The sequence below is a fragment of the Zalophus californianus genome, chromosome 3 (genome assembly GCF_009762305.2).
Source record: "Zalophus californianus isolate mZalCal1 chromosome 3, mZalCal1.pri.v2, whole genome shotgun sequence".
NCBI lineage: Eukaryota > Metazoa > Chordata > Mammalia > Carnivora > Otariidae > Zalophus > Zalophus californianus.
The window spans coordinates 14,269,750-14,293,712 of record NC_045597.1 but is presented as its reverse complement, the minus strand read 5'-3'; the positions used below and the strand labels follow the sequence as shown (position 1 = coordinate 14,293,712).

General features: G+C 38.9%; 1 protein-coding gene and 1 pseudogene across 6 annotated transcripts in view; both read left to right on the top strand.

The window, feature by feature from the left end:
- Positions 1–23,963, top strand: part of HS6ST3 (heparan sulfate 6-O-sulfotransferase 3) — a 642,842-nt gene that overhangs the window by 408,973 nt on the left and 209,906 nt on the right. The gene's annotated exons all lie outside the window — the stretch shown is intronic.
- On the top strand, positions 6,643–8,364 carry LOC113919707 (annotated as a pseudogene).

Sequence of the window (23,963 nt, the reverse complement as noted above, 5' to 3'; positions counted from 1 at the left end):
CAGCTCTTAGCGAACTGATACGCTGAGCTGGTATGTCCACACCACAGCACGCTCGGGTGGTGTTTACCCTCAACACACATGTCCTTTTGTTGAGTAATTCAGTATGTTCAGTGTCCACTGTACCTCTCGGCTGCCTTTGACCACCAGCTCTGACTAGGAATACAAAAGCACGGAGTAAGGGCGCAGACCCTGGAGTCAGACAGCCAGGATTTGAATCTCAGCTCTGTCACCTACTGGCTGTGTGACCTTCGATAAGATACTTAACGTTTCTGTCCCTCAATTTTCTCTTCTGTAAAATGGGGACAGTAACAACAATAGCTATCTCATAGGGTTAGGGGGAGGATTAATAACTACATACATGTTCTCTCTGCTTTGGGCCATACAGTCATTGTCCACAAGCTGATACCTATATATGCGTAGGCATCATTAGTTTCCTTGAAATCCCTTTCTGATTTCCCTCAGCCTTTCGCTTTGTCTCTTTTCCTCTCTCTTTACAATGCTCTTGTTTCCTGTTTTATAGATGAGCATGCCATCAAGTCCATTCTCTCCTGACCGTACCTCCAACAATCTCGTCTTTGAAAAGAAAGACTACATCCACAACTCTAATTGTCATGGAGGTTCTGACAATACTCTGACTGAGATGCATAGTAAATAGGTCGCTTTGAGAGCTCACTGTGTGCCAAGGTCTGCGAGAGGTCCCCCGACGCACTCTTTTATTGCTTTCTCAATAGGCAAGCATGTTATTATTTCGATATTAAGAAGAGAAAGGGAAGTTTCAGAGAGATTTACTAACTCGCCTTAAGTCTCACAGCAGGGAGATAACAGTTATCGCCGCCTGCTGCCTGCTGTGCGTAAGAGGTTCATTTTTCACAAACCATTTACAGATTCATTTACAAAGCGGGTAATAATGTTCTGGAGAATTGGGGCAGTATGGTGAGTGCCAGGTAAGGGGAAAATTTTAACTTAAAAAAAAAAAAGATAGCCCTAGTACAAAAAAGCCTGGAACCAGTTCCAAGTTCTGGCTTGGAATTCTTTTTTTCTTTTCTTTTCTTTTTTTTTTTTTAAAGCTATTTATGCTCTCTGTCATCTCAGGCAAGTCAAGTCGGGGTACTCTTTTTGGTCCTCATTTTCGGCATCTGAAAAACAGGAATCATAGTATCGTTGAGGTGAGAGTTTAAAAATGGAAACAGACATTAAAATCACCTGTAGATTTTATATCACAATATAAATGTAAGTTTTATTAATCTGATTATTTGTTTTCCAGACCAGTAGGGTTCCACATGTAATCTTAGATGCAGATTGGGGAATATTAATTAACTGTCAGGCAAGATGCGTTAGGAATGCCTGATAAAATTTTGGCCAGGCAAAAATGAGGAATGGTGGGCTTGTGCTTTTCAAAAACTGTGTTCTGACTTTAGGAGGCAGCTCTGTTAGCATCAAACTGAATTTTGGGGTCATTTTGACCAAGTTCTAAGTGAGAATATATATAGCGAATTAAATTTTATTGGTCAATAAAACTATGTGTCATTCCACTCCTTTATTTCACAACCTATTTATTGCACTGATAACTAACTGGTTTTTGAAGATTTCCATCCTAATGAAACTAGACCAGAGGAAGACATGTGTAGATTATATCTTTGGGTCACTTAATGGGTCAGGAAAAGGGGGTGTAGCTGTCTCTTTAATCAGCAGACCTCAGGCTTGTTTCAATGAGAATAACCCAGGTGCTGATCACCTTAATGACAACACTATTTTAAAAAGCATCTTAAACACATTATACTGTAGATTATTCTATTTTTTTTCCCCTAATGGAGCTGTCCTTGAAGGACCATTATGCCATTCCTTTCAGATGTTTAATAAAGCACGAGATTATAATGATCATGCTTAAGAATAGGTTTTGTGCAACTGGGTATTGCAATATAGCAATCTTCTGTTAAATCACTGAGATGCTAAAATGTATCTTTAGAGGAGTGGTGATGGGCTTTTATTAAATTGCTCCAATCAGTATTCCCTATGATCATTCATACCATTTTATTTTTAATTATTATCATCCTAATCAAAAAGCATGTATTCAAAATTCCTTTGTGCTTATTCCTGAGTTGAGATCTAGGAGAGTTTCAGCCAGGCCCTCCACAAGCTTATAGTTCATCGGAAACAACCCTGAAGCTTATCTAACCTCTTAAACGAAGGGCGGACACATTATTTATTGTAGAAAGTGTTGGTGTGGGGGGTTGAGTGTGGGCTTCTGAATGTGCTGGTTTGGGTTCGAAGACATGCATTTAATCTACTAGTGACCCTGCATTGGACGTGTTACCTAATCACCTCTGAGCATGACAGTTACCTTGTGAGAAGTAAGATGTGTGAAACAGCTGTGTTTCACTGTGTCTATGCACCAGGCAGAGGAACTGTGTGACTGGAATGAGCATCTTACACCCAGAAGCAAGGAACCCGGGGCACTCCTTGCAGCAGGTGGTGGTGGGGCAGAGGTGAGGGTGCAAGAGGAGCCTTGTTTGTGGTTCACCAAAGGCTAGGGAAGCAGAGAGAGAAAGCAGCAAACACTGAGATCAGGGATCCAGATAGAAACTCTCAGGTTTCGGAGATCTGGTTAAGAGAAAGCAGAGCTGGTTCCTGGAAGTAGGGCTAGACGGAACAATGGAGTCAACCAGAAGAAACAGCAAAAGAGTCTCAGGATGGAAAGCAAGTTAGCAGTTCAACCAGTAAAATATTTTCTTTTGACCTCGATTTAATTTTTCTAATAAATCAAACTTCTAGTCATCTCATACAGAATTTTAATAAGAAGGATCCCATGACATAGGTCTGACAGTGACTCAGGCAAGGCTGGATTGTTTCAGACCCGTTCCTGATTAAATGGGGAAACCTATCACACTTATGTCTATTTCAGAGGAATGAAAAAAAACCTTAAAAAGAAATCAAACCCCAGGTGTCTTCGATGGTGACAGAGCAACAGCATTTGTTTTGCTTTGAAAGTTATTATTTTTTTTTGATCCTTGCTCTTTTAGAATGAACACCCATTAGTCTTAAACATTTTTTTTTGAAGCTGCCCCATCTTCAGATATGTGTTTTTATGCTTGAAGAATTCTCATAGCAGTAGGGAAAAAACATTTCAGGTTACATTTGAGAGGAAGAATTTAAAGCATATAAGAAAGGGAAGGGAAGGCTGGTCACAATCCACAGGCCTTAGTGGCAGAAGCTTTAGTGGATATACAGGGATGGGGCCTATGATTGTTCCAGAGAAGCCCAGAAATAGTCACTCCACATAGAGCTGCTCAAAGGTTTGGAAAATGTGCCCTGCTCTTTAGTGTAGCATCCTAGCTTGATCATGACACCCAATTTAATGATCAGGATCTGCCACATAGCATGAAAGGAGGGATTCGAAGGAGCTTAATTGTGCACCTGTTAAGTACAATGTATTGTACTGTCTCCGTTACCTGGATTGTGTCTCTCTGTCAGTCTTCATGGAGTCCCTATGAAGTATGTATTATCATACCCTTCTCTCATAAAGTTGTGTGACTTGCTAATATCCATGTTTTGGGGAGGCACGCCTGATGCCAAAATTCATCACCTTCCTTTATGATACAGCCTCCTTCTGGGTTGATGGGCTTTTGGAAGAGAATTGAGCCCAAAGAGCCTCTCATGCACACCTCTCCACCCGATCCCCTCCCACTGCTTTGGCCCCAAGTCTGAGGTCTGTGCTCTATCAGTATGGTCAGCCTGTGTGCAAACACTGTCTTGACTTTTCTCCTGCCTCTCTTTGTTGCCCTGCAGATAACAGGAAATAACAGAATTGGCTATAGCCCTCTTCAGATATAAATGATAATGATACGTATCTAGTTTATGAGCTTACTCATTCTTCACCACCCAAAAATAGGAAAAAGAAACTACTTTGTTGTTCCTTGCCATTGAAAATGAACTAACGAGTTCAGCCAGTGGTGTGAACTGCATTTGGAGATGTTCTGGAGAACATGAGTAATTGGGCAATTTAGCACAGTACTTCTGGCTGATGCATTTTGTAGAACTTTTCTTCTACCTATTCAGGAACCCTTTGTTTGGGGAAAAACTCAGAGGGCATGCAGCTTATGTGTTTTTAAGTGAAGATAGTACATACTTGCTATTCTTTTGTCTTATAAAATTACTTGAGACTATTTTTTTCCCCTTTGTGTTGAACTGCTATAATCTGTCTTGGAAAGTACTTTTAAAATACCAAAGATGAAGTTCTGTTTCCTTCACAGATCACTGGGTGCTTTGCCATAGCACCTTGCATAATGAATGTCTCATTGGCATACTGCTTAAGCATCATTTAGTCACACAACCAGAAGAAATTCCCTCTTTGACTAGGAGTGACTCTTTAAAACCATAGCAATAAACACAGGAAAATAAAAGAAGAAGAAAGCACAAGGTCATGAGAATTTATGTGGAGATCTTTTCTCCACGAAATGATCTGGGCAAATCTAGAATAAAGAGCTCTTAATTAAATTTACAGAAATGATAGACTGTCTCATTAAACTGAATCTTCCCTCATCCCCATCCCTAGTTTTAAAACAAGCAGGATATTCCTCATTACCCGAAATAAATACTCAATTGCCTTCTGGGATAGTGCTCAAACATATCAAGACTAGAACAAACAAAAAAATCCAAATTATTTAAAGTACTCGTAATAACAAAATTCATACTAAATTCATGGAAAATGCTCATTTTCCATATGCATTTGCAGAATAAAAGCATTCTTCCCACCTGCCTCTTTGGCAAGAGAAGAAATCAGAAGTGCTATGGTGGATGGTATATTAGAGGGACGAGGTCAGAGGCCATGGCAACATTCCTGGGGCAGCTATATGCAGACTAGCATGTATGAGAGGGCATAAGTTCATACGTATGACAGACCCACTTCATACATGAAGAGGATCTTAATCATGGAGGGCTCAGGACTTCTAGTTGACATAGTGAGTTGGGCACATACATTTACATCCTCTTTCATTCCAAAACCCTTATTAAATGAGACTAAAGGAAAGCAGGAATTGTGGTTCCTCCAGCTTGGTTCTTCTTTCTCAAGATTGCTTTGTCAATTCAGGGTCTTTTGTGGTACCATACAAATTTTAGGGTTGTTTTTTCTATTTCAATGGGAAATGGCATTGGAATTGTGGTAGCAATTTTATTGAATCTGTAGATTGCTTTGGGTAGTATGGACATTTTAACAGTTTTAATTCTTCTGACCCATGAACATAAGGTATCTTTCCATTTATTTGTGTCTTCTTCAGTTACTTTCATCAGTGTCATATAGTATTCAGTGTACAGATCTTTCACCTCCTCAGTTAAATTTATTACTAAGTATTTTATCTTTTTGCTGCTATTGTAAATGGAATTGTTTTCTTAATTTCTTTTTCAGGTAGTTCATTGTTAGTGTATAGGCACAGGACTAATTTTCATATATTGGTTTTGTATCCTGCAACCTGCTGAATTTATTAGTTCTAAGAGTTTTTTTGGTAGAATCTTCAGGGTTTTCTATGTATAAGATTGATCGTGTGAGTTTAACTTCTTCCTTTTTGATTTGGATGCCTTTTATTTCTTTATTACACAACTACAGTAATCAAAGCAGTAAGGCATTAGTGTAAAATCAGGCACACAGACCAATGAAAAAGAATAGAAAGCCTAGAAATAAATCCACACATAAATGGTCAACTAATCTTTATCAATGGTGACAAGATACACAATGGGGAAAGAATAGTTTCTTCAAAATGGGGAAACTGGATAGACTCATGCAAAAAAATGAAATTGGACTCATGCTATACACAAAAATTAACTCAAAATGAGGTACAGATGTAAATTAAGACCTGAAATCATAAAACTACTAGAAGAAGACAGGGAAAAATCTCCTTGACATTGGCAATGATTTTTTTTTTTTTTTTTGGATATAGCAACAAAAGGAAAAATAGATAAATGGGACTACATCAAACTGAAAAACTTCTTCACAGTGAAGGAAATCATCAACAGAATGAAAGGGCAACCCACAGAATGAGAGAAACTACAAACCATGTATCTGATAAAGGCTTAATATCCAAAATATGTAAGGAACTCCTATAAATAGCAAAAACCGAAAAAGAAAACTCAAGTAACCTGACTAAAGAATGGTCTTCGTTCTTCATAGGACCTTCACAGACATTTTCCCCCCCCAAAAGACATACAAATGGCCAACAGGTATATGAAAAGCTGCTCAGCATTACTAATCATCAGTGAAATGCAAATCAAAACCACAATGAGATATCACCTTATACTTCTTAGGGTGGCTATTATCAAAAAGATAAGAGATAACAAGTCTTGGTCAGGGTGTGGAGTTTCCTTTTGGGAACATTTATATACTGTTGGTGGGAATGTAAATGGGCACAGCCATTTTGGAAAACAGTTTGGAGGTTTCTCAAAAATGCAAATTCAAACTTCCATATGGTTCAATAATACTTTTGGGTATATAGGCGAAGGAAATGAAATCAGTGTCTTTTAGAGATATCTCCATTTCTATGTGAGGCACTGGATGTGTGAACTTACTTGATTGTGCAAATCATTTCACAATATATATAGGTAGATTAAGTCATCACATTGTACCCCTTTAAGAAATCACATTGAGGCGGTCTCCACCGGTTGGGGGAAAGTAACACTGCTGCTGCACCATGGCGTCGGTCGGGACCCTCGCCTTTGATGAATATGGGCCCCCTTTCCTCATCATCAAGGATCAGGATTGAAAATCTCGTCTTATGGGACTTGAGGCTCTTAAGTCTCATATCATGGTGGCAAAGGCTGTAGCAAATACAATGAGAATATCACTTGGACCAAATGGACTTGATAAAATGATGGTGGACAAGGATGGCGATGTGACAGTGACAAATGACGGTGCCACCATTCTAAATATGATGGACGTGGATCACCAGATTGCCAAGCTGTTGGTGGAGCTGTCCAAATCACAGGACGATGAAATTGGAGATGGGACCACGGGGGTGGTTGTCCTGGCTGGCGCCCTGCTGGAGGAAGCTGAGCAGCTGCTGGACCACGGCATTCACTCCATCAGGATCGCTGATGGCTATGAACAGGCCGCCCGCATCGCTATCGAGCACCTGGACAAGATCAGCGATAGTGTCCTCGTTGACGTAAAGGACACTGAGCCCCTGATTCAGACCGCAAAGACCACGCTGGGCTTCAAAGTGGTTAACAGCTGTCACCGGCAGATGGCTGAGATTGCCGTGAATGCTGTCCTCACCGTAGCGGACATGCAGCGCAGAGACGTGGACTTCGAGCTCATCAAGGTGGAAGGCAAAGTGGGCGTACAGCTGGAGGACACTAAACTTATTAAGGGCGCGATCGTGGACAAGGATTTCAGTCACCCACAGATGCCAAAACAAGTAGAAAATGCTAAGATTGCAATCTTCATGTGTCCATTTGAAACACCAAAACCAAAGACCAGGCATAAGCTGGACGTGACCTCTGTTGAAGATTATAAAGCCCTTCAGGAATACAAAAAGGAGAAGTTCGAAGAGATGATTCAGCAAATTAAAGAAACGGGAGCTAACCTAGCTATTTGCCAGTGGGGCTTCGATGATGAAGCAAACCATTTACTTCTTCAGAATAACCTACCTGCGGTTCGCTGGGTAGGAGGACCTGAAATAGAGCTGATCGCCATTGCGACGGGAGGCCGGGTCGTACTGTGGTTCTCAGAGCTTACCTCTGACATGGTGGGCTTTGCTGGTCTTGTAAAAGAGATCTCCTTTGGGACCACTAAGGACAAAATACTGGTCATCGAGCAGTGTAAGAACTCCAGGGCTGTGACCATTTTCATCAGAGGAGGAAATAAGATGATCATCGAGGAAGCGAAACGATCCCTTCACGATGCTCTGTGTGTCATCCGGAACCTCATCCGCGGTAACCGTGTGGTGTACGGAGGAGGTGCCACTGAGATCGCTTGTGCTCTGGCAGTGAGCCAGGAGGCCGACAAGTGCCAGACCTTGGAGCAGTACGCCTGTGGGCTTTTGCCGATGTGCTGGAGGTCACCCCCATGGCTCTTTCTGAAAACAGCGGCATGAATCCCATCCAGACTATGACCGAAGTCAGAGCCAGACAAGTAAAGGAGATGAACCCCGCTCTGGGGATTTGACTGTTTGCACAAGGGTACAAATGATATGAAGCAGCAGCATGTCATAGAAACTTTGATTGGCAAAAAGCAACAGATCTCTCTTGCAACACAAATGGTTAGAATGATTTTGAAGATTGATGACATCCGGAAGCCTGGAGAATCTGAAGAATAAGGAAAAACTTGAGAATAAAATGTAGTAGTAAGACCCACTGCTGTGACCGAATAAAGGGATGTCTCATGATGCAAAAAAATAAATAAATAAATAAATAAAAAATCACATTGAACTCCCTAAATATATACACAATTTTAATTTTTCTACCATACCTCAATAAAACTGGAAAAAAAGAAAATGAGGGTAAAGGGATAAAGAGGCATCAACCCACAAGAACCAACATATGTATGAAAAAACTTAGAAAGTCATATGAAATAGAAAATATTCCAATAGAAAAATGAGCAAACAGAGCACATAGGCATCCTTTACAAAGAGAAAGGCTTATTGTGGCTAAGGAACATACAAGAGAAAGTGTTCAAGTTTAATCTCATTGGGAATCTGGGAAGTGCAAATGAATTAAAAAAACGTGCCATTTCTCACCCACCAGAATGGTAAAAATTAAAATGTCTTATCATATCATGTGTTTATGGAGAGTTCAGTGAAACAAAACTCTCATATACAGCTGGTGGGATTTAGTACAGCCATTTTGGAAGATAATTTGGCAGCATTTAGGAAAATGAGAAATGTGCATATCCTATGACCCAGAAGGAATTCTGCTACTAGGTCTCCAGCACAGAGAAACTGTCAGTAATATGCTCCAGGAGGCATGTATGTGAGTGTTACTACCACATTGGAAATATGAGGTAAGGACCTGATTAGATATTCGGTGATATAGTCATACTATGGTGTTTTTTAAAAAGCGAATACTGCCACTTGACTCTGGGAATCTTTACATTCAAATGCCTGGATATTATGATTACTATTTCATCACATACTCCATTTTTAGACTCTAATATAATACCATTTCAAAACCAGGTCATATCTGAGAATAGTGGGTTTGGGAATGAATTGTATATACCATATGTGATATATGATATATTTTAACTATAGCCACTATGATTATGTTTTGGATTATGCTATGTTTATCTTGCTAAAATTTTATTCTAGATGTCTCAGGTAGTCCTTGGTTTTTATCCACTGCAATCTGAAATGCATTCTGCATTGCTGAGCTTTAGTTACTTCAAGAACAAGGTCACTGTAGCCTACAATAATGGATTCATTTAAAAAAAATCATCCTTAAGCATGGAATTTATAAGTATGGAATTTGTCCTGTTCTACCAGTAAGAATGAGGCAATACTGTCTAACTGTATCTGGAGATTCAGCTCTCATGGAGAGTGTTTCTGTCCTGATTTAAGGTTCTGAAACAGATATACTTGATTTTCTGTATTAGTCATGATTCCACGATGAAAGACAGAATGGATTTTCCTTTACACTTCTTTTCATTCTATGACTAACAGTCCCTAGCATCATACTGGACTTCTAGGCATTCAGTAGCTACTTGCCAAACTACCTTAATAATGTGACAGAAAGGAGGAGATGCTTAGCTAAGTTGTTGGCTGTTTGCTTGGAGGAAAATGATGACATCATCCCAGCAGATTGGAAGTTATGAGTCCGATCTTTGTATTCTCCATTGTGCCATTGTACCAAGACAGCCATCTTTTTCCAAATCTGAAGAACAGGCTGACACCCAGGAGGGCAGGGCCAAGAGATGGAAAGAACCTGGGTCCTTGATGATACCTTTCACTTGCCCATCCCCACCCTGCATATCCTATTATATGAGGTAATACTTGCATGAGGTTAGACTTTCTATTACTTGAGGCCAGAAACACCAAAAGGGATACAATTTTTAAATAAACTGACTTTGTAACTAACCAAAAATGCTTAAAAAAAATTGTATATGCTTTTATCAGACTGCCAACCTTTTCCTCTGAGTGAGGAGTAAGAGCAGGGAAAACAATCAACCTTAGAAATAGAGATGATTAAATGTTCATTGAAAGGAAATAAAGATGAACTGTTCTAGTCCTTTCATTTAAGTTGAGAACTTTAGGCCCAGAGAAATACAGTCCTTGCTCATGGTCATTTAGTAAGTTGGTGGCATGTCAGGAAAATATCTCAGGGCTGGATCAACCACTTCATATTGTCTCTATATGTGTTAGTGTCAAAGAGAGAATATTTAGTGAGAGAGGATACTGAGGTCTTATTAACTCAGTAGATGCCATTTCTGAGTGGTCATCAATGCCTGCCCACCTAAAACTTCACAAGATCCTTTTTCAAAAAGGTAACATTAACTTGTATCATTAACTTGAAGAGATTGTATAAAATTGAGGCATTATTATTTTATGTTTCATTTTGTAGGAATTTGCAGTGTCAACACTTCCAGTGTTGTTTATAAATAATTAATAATTATAGGCACTTTAGGGAGTTGAGAATAGTTTTTAAGCAATAAATACGCCTCTGGTTTGGTTTACTTCCTTTCTGATTAATGCACAGTCTGTAACACTTGTTCATTTCATCCTGTTTTAATTGTGAAATGTCTTAGCCTTAATTTTTGCTCTCAGTTTTTATACAGTACAATCTCTTTACTCATACTTCTTTGCCTAGTTAATGTTTAATGTCATTTGTACTTTTACACCTCTGAATATTAACCCACAGACAGGTTTTTCAGTGGTATAAATGATAGCTCCTATCAAAAGTGCTGGTGGAATTAATATCCCAGATTAATGTGAGGCTGAAATCTAAGTGGACAGCCCATTAAAAAAAAGTAAACAAAGATCCATGCACTCTGGTTTGCAGCATAAATGAAAGGTCAGGGAGTTGAGACTTGGGGGTCAATGCATTATGTTTAGAAGGGTTTTCATGACACATAAATCTGGCTACCCATTAGATCCTGATTATCTATTGGCCACGTTCACTCTGGTTCAGTCAATTAGCATTTATAGAGTACCTACTCTATGCCCATCAGTGTGCAAGACACTGGGAAGCATATCGGCAAGGTTAAGTGTGAGGGGCAGGTGTCGAAAGAGTAGCAGAAATGTTACAAGGAATAACACAACAACCCAAGCCATGAAGAATGTGCCATCTAATGGGTGAGAGGTAGCTAATCAAGCAATTCCAGCACATTATGGTCAGTGTCATAATAATGGTTTGACCAACGTACTTTTGAATACAGAGGAGTGCACATGTACTCAGGGCTTCTCTGGGAGGTGACGTATAATCTGGGTCTTTAAAAATTAGTAGATTCCCACCGGTGGAGAAGAAAAAGGAGAAAGGGGCTTTACAGATGACGAAGTATCATTTGCCAAGGAATAGTGTAAGCAAACTGTTGCTGAAGCAACCAGGAGTTAAGTAGCTAAGGAGGCCTGGGGTGGAGGCTATATACATGGTGAGAAATCAAGCTGAAACATCTTGATGATAAAGGACTGAGAGAGTGATGTCAGGAAGGCTCATTTAATCCACTCACAGCATTATTGAAAGCTCAAGGCCTCTTTCCTCCTCTGGAGGCATGTTGGTCCTCTCCCGTGTCGATCAGCGATTAATGGATCTGGTCATCCTAATCTGTGGTCACAAGGCAGTCCTACATGTACACACACTTCAGTCGGTATCAGAGATGATGTGGTTTTGTAGTGTTGTTGTTGGGGTCCAGAGCCAACGGCCAAGAAAGAATTCTTGAGACATCCTTGGTGCAAAAAAGGTGGTTTTATTAAAGCAAGGGGACATGACCTGTGGGCAGACAGCTGCTGCACTGGGGTTGTGAGGGGTGGCTGATTATATACTTGGGAGGTGTGGGCGGTAAGGACAAAGGGAGAGTGCCAAAACGACTTTCATATGCTAAAGAGGACATGCAAGATATTGAAGACCGGGCTCTCCTCAAGATAAGGTTGTTTGTTTTTCCCTCTAGCAAGGCATTAACGTTTAGATAGTTGGGAGCTTCCTGGAGGAACCTTACGCTTCCCCTCTCTTAAGTACTGTACTTATCAATGGGCGGCAGGTGATAAAGAAATTTAATTTTATTTACATTCCCTCCTGGCTTTGTTTCCCACATCACTAGGAATGTGATGGCTGATATTAGAGCTCCAGGAAATCGAGTCTACAGAGTCTCTGGAAGTTAGGCTATTGATAAGAATGCTCTTTCCTTATAAATCACGAGGACATTTGTAAACCGAGGGAGACTCTTGTCCTGTAGGACTGGGATCTCTTATCAGCTAACGGTTTGTCTTTCCCTTCCTTTGGTTTTAGGGCAGCCAGAAGTGCCTGCGGAAGGTTACACATGGGGAGATGCAGGGTGTTGTTAGCTTGTGCTTTGCCCTCAGCTTGCCTTCTGCTCCCTCATCAATATAGAAAGGCTAAGAGGTGACATTTTACTACTAAAAACTTCAAACGGAGCCATAAGATCATATCTGTATCAACATGAGTAGGCCAATCATAAACATAATATTGGCACACACACAAGATAAGGTGAAAGATTCTACAGTTGAACAAGTGCATGTTTATTTTGGCTTCCTCTTTCGTAATAAGTTGACAGCACAAAATTTTTTTTTTTCCTTATCCTGCATGTGTTTCTTCATTTAACAAATTAATCTCCAAGATTCTTTCTTTGGGTGTCTCTGCTATGCTTGCCAAAGTGAGGCTCACAGTAGCTGTTGCCTGAGAAGAGATTATCCATAGGTTTAGCTCTTGGTAATGTTAATGGTAGATAAGGAGCTACCATTTTCCCCTGCTGTTACAGTAACTAAGGGATAGTTGACTTAGTTTCCTTTATCAATTAAACCCAGTGTTTAGGAAAAAGATAATTTGAATATTTATGCTCATCTCATACCAACAAGGATTTAAGGTAGTGAACGCAGGTACTGATCCACAAAACAATGAAAACAGCCCACTGAAAGGCAATCAGAGTCCCTGAAATCCAGTGAAGTGAAGCCTCAACTGCACCTAATGTGGATTTAGTACCTTTCTCCCTGAGGTCAGAGTACACAGAAAGCCATAGAAATGTAGACCCTGGAGGTCTTGGGCAAGTCTTGTCACGGCTGTGTACCCTCAGGGCACAGAGCTCTCTTAGGGTACAAATTAGAAAATACATGGGGACTCCCTTTGAGTAATAGAAATGAATTATTCTTACTATCTTTATCACTTCTTATAGTAATAACAGCATTAGTACCATGAGACTTTTTGATAATTTAACTAGAAATAGTCTAATTTTTACCTCTCTACTCCCTGTAGGGAAGAGTTTTCCATGTGAGGTTTGGAATAAAAAAGATTCAATGGCACATTTTTAATGTGCTAAAGCATTTTCAAATGCTTTCTGATGCCATTTGCATATAAACAGTTTATCTGCTAATTACAGATGAGTTATTCAGTTATTAAAATAAGCCCCACAGGACTTATATTTGGCAGTATTTAAGTGAGTTACTTTTACTTACTTCGAAATAATTGATTTGTATTTCTTCAAAAGTATTTCATTTTAGACTTTGTTTTTTCACCAACGCACTTGCCCCCATTTTGTACTCCATTCCTCCCAAATAGTCTGAATCAATGAAGCTTTAGTGTAGTAAGCTCAGCCAGTGCTTGACACAACTCTTAATTCTAAAGCCTGTGATTTGTTGATGCTGTCTGGGTTCCTGTTTGCCCATGACGAACTGATGCATTAAAGACACATGAACAATATCCTAAAACAATGGTTGTTTATCCATTCTAATTGCAAGGAGCAATAATAGACACATCATATAACACCGAATAATCAAAAAAATCATCTGTATCAGATTTTGGAGTGTGGTGTTTGCATTTATATTTAATATGATTATCTTATTCAATGAAGAATTCCTTTTCAATGTTACAGTGAAGCCTCACCCTGAAAACACAAGTCAAGGACAAGATGCAAAGGAAAGAATCCTAGGCTAGTTGGATATATGGGGTTCTAGTCCCGTTCCTGCCGTCAGCTAGCTGCGTTGACGTGGAGGGAGCCATGGCGCCTCTCTGGACCTCCCTTTGCTCATAGATATTCAGATGAGATTGAAAGCGAAAATCTCTTAGAGTCATTTTTCAATTCTGTCTCTTGCTCAATATCCCCCAGTCCATTCTTTTTTTTTTTTTTTAAGATTTTATTTATTTATTTGACAGAGAGAGACACAGCAAGAGAGGGAACACAAGCAGGGGGAGTGGGAGAAGGAGAAGCAGGCTTCCCGCGGAGCGGGGAGCCCGACGCGGGGCTCGATCCCAGGACCCTGGGATCACAACCTGAGCCGAAGGCAGACGCTTAATGACTGAGCCACCCAGGCGCCCCTCTCCCAGTCCATTCTTGATGGGAATAGTGTTTTTATATCCCTGAACAAAGAGCCCTTCAAACCTCTCCCAGACTTTCTTAGAATAGATAGAATATTTAGCCTTTCATTTAAACAAACAGAGAAACTAACAACAAGCAAGATGTCAGTAGGGCAAGTAATTAGCTAAACTAATTCAAGAAGTATCAATATTTCTTCTGAAGCAGGAAATCCAAGTTTCAGCCCTTTGACCTTGAGCAAGTCATTGTATGTGGTTTTCTTGGTGGTATTTCTAGAGTGACAGGTCTTAGACACTGATTAAGATCCTCTTCCAAGTGCTAATGTGATATATGATTCTATGCAAATGATATCAGTAAGTCATGTGCTGTGATATGAAAATATAATCTCCCTTGGATAATTAAGGGCTGCTATCTTATATTTGAGTTGATCATTAATTTCTCTGTTTACTGATTTTTTTATATTTTCTTTGATTTTTTTATTCACTATATGATATCTTATGATTTAATCTAATCAGAAACTAGTGTTCATATATATATATATATATATATATATATATATATTGCTCCAAAGATTCAATTGCTTGAGCAAAGTTTTTTTTCTCTTTGTTAGTGAATAAACATCTTCCAAGCCATATATTACCTATATATTTATATATAAATTTACATATATGTTAAATAACAATACAATTCATATTTCACAGAGCATATCAACACATGAGCTTCTCCTAAGAGATTTGTCTATCATGTTATTTTCACTTTCACTGGCTATAATGAAAGTGACTAAAAAAAAAGTGGCTAAGCCATGCATGTTCGCTATTTTATTCAGTCCTTTGAAGTGTGTGTGTGTGTGTGTGTGTGTGTGTGTGCGCACGCGCATGTGTGCACGTGCATGTGCGTGTGTGCCTGTGTGAAATGGTTGTACCTAATGGATGAGTTCTCGGCAGTAAGCCCATTTAAAATTTGTCATGCCTCATGATCCTGACAGCACATCAAGAGGAGCTGATTTAGGAAAACACAGATTGTTTGCTAATCCCTACTGTGAGTGGATTTCTTACTAATTATTTTTTGACTTTGAACCTTTTAAAAATATTCTCTAAAGGTAATTATTGTATGGAAAGAAATTTTTTTTTTTGATTGAGGAAATACTGCTTTTCCGACCAATTTGAATCTTATTTTTTTAAGGTGTACAATTAAAGTAAATTATTTAAAACTCACTGCGTTTTTACCAGTTTACCAGTTTAAATAGATTTTGGTATCTGGTCACAAAGTTAATTTTTTTCCTTAGGATTCAGGTTTCTCATCTATTCCCTTGTGCTTTAATAGATACATACAAACCCAGAGAATGCTTTATTTCCTCATTTCAAGCTTTTAACATTTAAATAATCAGCCTTCTTAAAATGATAGAAAATTGGATCTTTGAGTTTAATAATCTCATAAGAAGTAAGGGCAAAATGAAATTTTTAGTTTTTATTGGTCATAGAATCAAATATATCTACGGAATAAAATGAGATAATGTGGTTTAATACAGGGGCTTTATTAAATTACTTTAAACAGAACTTTAAAAGAGCTTTTCCAGTTTCTATTTCTTATGTGCTATTTTTTAAAATAGTTGATGTCAGGAAAAATGACTAGTTTCAAACCATACTAGTGTACCATTCAGAGAAGGAATAAATTCAGGCCCACTTTTCTCTTTCCATGCTGATTAGATCGTGGTATAGTCATTTCATGCACCACCTACTTTCTGAGTGCTTCTGGAAGCTAGTAGAGGTGGTAAGGAAGACTCTTGTCCTCAGGGAGCTGACAGTCGTCTTGGTGAGAAAAGGCAAGGTCCTAGGAAACACCTACAGAATATCTGCATTTTTAACTTTCAGTAAGAAAATCCAGGTAATGAACAGTGTTGATGAGATTGTACAGAAAATCTCTTAAATAGGGAATCAACAGAAAGACAAAATAATCAGAACGGTGGAAGAGAAATGTGGATTCAACCTCTGGTGGCTATTGGAGGTGAAGTAACAGGGAACAAAAGGAGATTGCTGGGGCTGTTGGCCTAATCCAGAATTTGGACTCAGTGGAGAACAAAAAGAACTTTTGGAGGTCTCTGATGCTCACTATGGAGGCATCTGAATGTGATCCAGTGTCAGATCCCATCCAAGTCCCCAAAACAGGCGAGGACATACATGCTCTGTCTAAAGAAGGAAGTTTCTACTCAACTCCAGCTGTGGTGGTAGCCAGGAGTCGATGAAGATCTGGTGTGGCCGGATCTTCAGATCTTTCAAATGCAGCCAGATCCCCAGATTTTAAAGGAAATGCTCCTAATTATAAATGTTTACTCTTCTTCACTATTGTGTGAGCCAAATTAAAGATACCTGCTGGCTTGATACAGCCTAAGAATGACCCATCTACAACTCCCAGGGTAAGGAAATTGGCAAGGTTTAAACCTGAGAGTGACATAATGATAATCGTGAATAAGAGGGAGGATCTGGGCAACCATGCAAGAAATGAGCAGGAATCAGATCCAGACAAAAATGGGTCTCTAGAAACTGGAATGGAGGATCTAACTTAAGAGGAATTGCAAAAGAATTGACAGAATTTGGAAATGTTATTAGTTCACAGATGAAAATTAAGCCATGAAAGGAGCCTACCCCAAGGTTTTGAACTTGGGGGTCCAGGTCGATGGGGACAGAAAACAGCTTAGGGCGAATGAAAACCAATTTGTTATATATTTTCCTGCTTTCATTAGATTTTAAACTAACGAGAGGGAGACATAAATGTCAAAATTGATTAGGGACTTAATTGATCTCCTATATAAACACTATCTATTTGAACACATCCTTCTTCTACATATAGAAACTATTCATACAGAACCTTTTATTTTTGAATTTGAGGAATGTAGCAGTTGGCTCATTTTTCAAACACACATTATTCTGTGTTTACCTATGCAGATATTCATCCATCCGTGCATGCATAGGGTTGCCAGATTTTGCAAATAAAAAATATAGGATGCCCAGCTGAATTTGGATTTCAGATGAACAACAAATAATTTTTGTATAAGTGTATCCCAAATATTGCATGGGGCATACTTACACAAAAAACTATTACTTGTTTCTCTGAAATGCAAATTTAGCTTGCCATCCTGTATTTTATTTGGCAACTCTGTGCATTCACCATCTTGTTTCTCTTGGATTGAGTCTTCTTTCTCACTCCATTGGTTCCTCTTTGGATCTTCTACAAGCCATTCTTTACAGAACAGGCTGGTTGATTTTTAAAAAATGTGATTATGGTCATCTCCTTGCTTAAAACTTTTTAGGGCCCTCCCTTTGTACTTAGAATAAAATTCAAACTCCTTACCCTGACTTGCAAGGCCCTAAATGATCTAGTCCAGCCCCCACCCCCCACCCAACCTGTTCCTGCATGTACAGTCATCTGCCCAGACTCATCTTGAATACATTGTCCCTCCCCCTGGCTAAGGTCAACCCTCTATCCTTCATTTTCTTCAAACCACTGACACTGATTTGCACCTTAGGGCTTTGACACTTGCTATTCCCTTGCCTTGGAATCTTCTTTCTCCAACACTTTGCTCACCCCTCTCTATCATCATTCAGGTCTTAGCTCTAATGGGACCTCCTCAGAGAGGCTTTCTCTGGTCAGTCTATCAAGTACAGTTTCTCAGCCTCAGAACTATTGACAATTTGGGTTAGACAATTCTTTGTGAGAATGGGTTGTCTTGTGCATTGTAAGGTTAGTTTGGCAGCATCCTTGGCCTCTTCCCACTAGGTGCCTTCAGTTGTGACAATTAAAAGGTCTCATCAAATGTCCTCAGAGGCAAAATCACCCCTGGTTGAGGACCACTGAAGCAACCAGCCCCCTTCCACTTTTTTTTCTATCATATGATCCTATTTTCCTAACTGCACTCTCTGCAGTTTTTCTATTTGCATTTATGTGTTACTTGTTTATCATCTCTTTCTCTCTCACTAGAAGGGAAATAATGTATGCAAGATTTGATCTGTTTTACTCACCTCTCTATCTTTATTGTCCAGACCATGGCTGGCACATAAAGGTGCTCAATAAACATTTATTGACTATATGGCAGATACATTCAGATGACCTTTATTGAAGAGTTAGCATGCCCCATGCACTGTTAGGTTTAGATGGAATAACAATGAACAGAACATTATGCCTGGTCTCTCGGCTCTGATCTCTTATACTGAAGCTCCGTCATGAACTCCAGGTTACATGTAGTAAGAATGACAGGCTCCTACAGGCTTACTGTCACCTTACGTAAGGTCCATGGAAGCGAACCTTGCCACAGTGCTTGGATCAGTTCCATACAACAAAGAATTAGCCTGCCCCAATGAGAACATGGTCCCTGAGAGAAACACTGGCTTGAGCCGTTCAGCACTCACCAGCTGGTGAGAATGTCACTGGGCACATACCATGGAGGAAAGTTGGGGAAAGGAGTTTCCACCAATTAAAATTAGGTTACTCACCAGAAGGAGGAATGTCCAGTGCTCGGGAGAAATAACACATGTCTCCTATAACAGGGTAGAGGTACCAAAGAGAAGTTAATGAAGACTTTCTTGGAATATGGAGATTGGAGAATTTTTTAAAATATTTTTTATGCTTTATTTTTTTATTATGTTCAATTAGCCATCATATGGTATAGTACATCATTAGTTTTGGATGTAGTGTTCAATGATGCATTAGTTGCGTATAACACCCGGTGCTCATCACAACACATGCCCTCCTTAATACCCATCACCCGGTTACCCCACCCCCCCACCTCCCTCCCTTCTGTAACCCTCAGTTTGTTTCCTGGAGCCCAGAGTCTTTCGTGGTTTGTCTCCCTCTCTGATTTCTTCCCATTCAGTTTTCCCTCTCTTCACCAATGGTCCTCCGCACTATTCCTTACATTCCACATATAAGTGAAACCATAGAATTGTCTTTCTCTGCTTGACTTATTTCACTTAGCATAATCGCCTCCAGTTCTGTGCATTTTGATGCAAATGGTAGGTATTCATCCTTTCTGATGGCTGAGTAATATTCCATCATATAATGAAGCACATCTTCTTTATCCATTCATCTATTGAAAGACATCTCAAATAAATAAAATCTTTAAAAAAAAAGGGGGGGGTGCTCCTGGGTGGCTCAGTCATTAAGCGTCTGTCTTCGGCTCAGGTCATGATCCTGGGGTCCTGGGATCGAGCCCCGCATCAGGCTCCCTGCTCAGCAGGGAACCTGCTTCTCCCCTTCCCACTCCCCTTGCTTGTGTTTCCTCTCTCTCTGTGTCTCTTTCTGTCAAATAAATAAATAAAATCTTTAAAAAAAAAATCCTAAGTGTGCTACTCAGTACTTTTTCACAATAGGAATCTACCCATATAACAACCTCCCAGATCAGAAAATAGATCAGGAAATCCCAACACCCCCAAAGAGCCCCCTTCTGTTTCAGTGCCTGTTCCCCACTTTTCCACCAGAGAACTTGTGTATGCCGAGTCCCATCATCACAGAATGATTTTGTCAACCTTTGAAGTTTATATATATGGAATTATATAGTACACGCTTTTGTGTTAGCCTTCTTTCGCTCAGCTTTGTGTTTGTGACATTCACTCAGGTTGTTCCGGTAACTTGTTCCTCGAGCTTCATTTCCTACATCATACCACTGTATCAATATGTCACAATTTATTTATTGATTCTATATGGGTTTGAGCTTTTTCAGATAGTGCTTCTATGAGTATTCATATTTGTGTCTTTTGTAGGTATGAGTCTGCATTTCTGTTGGGTATATAATGAGGAGTGGAATTGCTGGCCCGTCGAGTATATGTATGTTCAGCTGTAATAGACACTACCAAACACCCTCCCATAGTGATTGATTCAATTTACTTGCATGAGGGTTCCTTTTGCTCTACAGGAGAAAATAATTTTTTAAAAAGGCAGTAACTTATAAGATCAGGATATGATGAAAAAAAAATGTTGCCTTAAGAGAAACACTGCCTACTCTGTAATAATTTTATGTATGCTTGGCATACTTAAGCGTTTATAACAAAGCTGATCACTCCCTTTTGTGAAATTTTACCCGTGTGCCCACTTGAACCTCCTTCAGACCAGATAATGATGGCAAGGATCTACTGAGTCTAGGAAATTCAAATTATCCCCAGAATATTGGGGATATGGGAGTAACTTCCTCTGTAAGTGTATAGTGTTCCTTTAACTAAATCATAAAAATCATTGCTGTGTTATATGAAAAGTTTATGAGGTCACATGAATGCTTGCTTACTGTGCATATGGTAAGAGCTGTGCATTTCAAGTTAAATATAGGAGCAGTTCTGGCTGTAAAGAAGTAGTTTAAGAAATCAAGAGAACTATAAATGACCATCTGCTCTCTTCTCCATTTTTATTTGCTGAATTAACCCAGTGCAATATTTTAATGAATAATTGGTTGGGATTCCATCTGCTCGTAAATTTTTTTCACACTATACAATAATCCATCATTTTTACCGAGTGGAAACAATTTGCTACTTTGTAAAAATATTTTTAAAAATAAAGGCAGTGGGTGTAATTCAACTTTCCATTAATTTCAAGTATATTTTAGAGATGGAGATACTGAGAGCATCATTAGGGTCAGGGTGCTGGGAAAAGAATTTCAGTTCTTTGGGATGACGCTGCACATTAGGTGGTGTGTATCCTTGTTTCATTAGATATGTATGTTTGGGCTTATTTGAAAAGAACAAAAAGAGGACCTTTCTCCACATGACCAAAGGTTGCGGAGATGTAAATGACATCAGTGATAATGAACACTTTGGCAGAAGAGTATGAAGATTAGTTCTTTAAAAATAATGCAAAGCATATGTCACTATCAGAATGGAGCTTCTGGTATTCCGATTCTGTACTCAATGCTATGCATCTAAAACAAGTTGAGCACGTTGATGTGTGTGTTCGCGTGCGTGTGCATGGGTGCACGTTTAAATTAATTAATTAAATTAACTTCCATTTCATTTAAGTACATTTTTAATTTGTTTCTGTTTTCTTGCATCTGTCCTTTTATTTCTCTTAAGTTGGCATGGCACATTATATGCATTATATGCTTTTGGGCCATTTAAGGTTCACGTGTCTGGGAGCAGATGTCAGTTTAATGGCATCTTTAATGCCTGCTGTGCCACTTCCATAAGTAGATTCACTGAAACAGGGTTTGGCCAGAGGGTTTTCAACTGACATTTGGAGAATTGAAGAGTGAGGTGAGAGGTGGAGAAGAAAAGGGAAAAGGCTTTAAAATATTCCGGTATTGATGATTTTTAAGATTTCTACATAATTTACCAAATATTTTCTCTTCTGGTGGTTTTCCAGCTCAGTCGGTTTTAAATAATTTATCAACAGATTTTTAAAAGCCTCCATTCCAGTTCTTATAGGTTCTGGGACCTGCGGGTATTCTTACCTATCAGTAGAGATATATTATTCCCTCTAAAGATAAGGGGTATGTTGTGCAGAGAGTATGGAAAATGATTGCTAACAGGGTTCCTATGGATTACCGGAGGCTAGCCTACATTAATATTACTTTGACATAATCACTAAATTCTGGAGAATATGACGATGCACTAATCATCATGTCTAAAATAAATGAACCATCTTAGAGACACATATTTTAATCCCATCAGATTTCACTTGTGTCTTCTTTCTATCAGATTGGAAGAATTAAAGCTGTAGCTTTTTATTTACTCCTTAGAGTTTGTCTATGAAATATTACACACTTATATTTTCGTAAGACTCTTGGGCCCCATACATTTGTTCGTAGGAGCTCCCATACCCAATTTTTTCCTATATTACTAACCAGAAGATCTGGTAAAACTAGCATTATTCCATCCCAATACATAAAGAAAATGATATATTGGGAATTTGGGGGGTTTTTTTTTGAGAGAGAGACAGTTCCATTAAAATTTAAAGACCAAGCAAAAAAGAGAGTCAGAAAAATTAAACTAGTTGATGTTTTAAATATTCTAATATAAGAAGTTAAGGATTTCTGTTTGGTTGTATATGAATATAAAAATGTCTGGACAGATAGCACCAAGGTGTAGAGAGGTTTTCTCTGTGGATTATATACCTTGGAGGAATTTTATTTTTCATTTTTTACATCCTTGTAAAATTTAGTTTCAAAACAGACTATATGGACATCTTTGTGAACGAGTGTTCAGAGAGATGACACTTCAAAATGTTTCTATGAGCTACAAAACATAAATAATAAATGAGTGTTTATTGACCACAATCTGTTACTGTTATAAACTGAGGCATGCATACAATGCGTGTTTTATAGTGGGGAACCGGCTCTATTGTGACAACACCAGGACCAGAACTCAGCTGACACTTGTTCCAAATAGGTGCCAGTATATTCATCAGTAAGTCCTCTCAGATGGAGTCAAGATCATAGAAACATTTTCTTTAATTACGAAGTAGGACTGTAACAGGGGAAAAGTCATTATATTCTGGGAAAATTTACCCGTGAATTTATGGAAATAATCCTATTCAACCATACTTTCATTTGAAATAGACAGCACATTAATATTTCTAATACAATGTGATGATGGAAAATGAACTAGGAGGGGCGATATAGCCTTCCTCTTGAATCTTGAAGAAAATATACACCATAGAAGCCATTTGCCTTTCTCTCTTGCTGAGTGATTAGGGAGGCTCCAGGAGAGCAGTTACCATGCTGTTCTCCACCAGCCCATCCCTAGTGACACCACAGGCACATAGGAAGCTCTCAGGAAATAGATTGTAACATACAGATATGACTCTGTACATGGATTCTGGCATCAGGTAGCCTGGGTTCAAATCCCAGCTCCAAATGTTAATGACTTCTGTAGCCTTGGGGCAATTACATAATCTCTGTAAACTTCAATTTAAGCATGTGGGGATAATATTAGCTATCTTCTGGGCTATTGTAAAAATTAAGATTTTTGTATATAAAATGTTCAGTTCTATGCCCAGCTGAGTTTGTGCTCAATTAATGGTAACTATTTCATCTAATAAGGTTGGTGATCTTCCTGCCCCCACATAAAATTATTTTTAAGCAAAAATTTGGGATGGAAAGGGAGGTTTATGCACCAGTATAAAAAAATGGAAAAGGATTTCTGAGACTCCATTATTGATTCCCAGTGTCCCTTGTATGATTTATTCTAATCAGCACCTGGAAGAGTTGGGGACTGGTGTTATTCCCTTATGTAATCAGTCAGTTGTTAGCTAATTTATAAGTTAATGTCGGGTTCTTCCTTTGTTCTTTTGCCTTAATTGTATACCTTGGTGTCCAGAAAAGGGAAATAGCACGAGAAGCTTGAAATCCCTTGGAGAGTAGAGTATGTTTATCAAAATCCATAAAGAATGTTCGATTATACAATCTCTTCCAATGAAAAGGACTGTGCTGATTATCATGTTAATTAGAATACCTTCCACTCTACTGAAATGTTGTATACAATCAATGTTTTACTTCCCTGTGTCTCTAAGCACATAATTTGTACTTTTC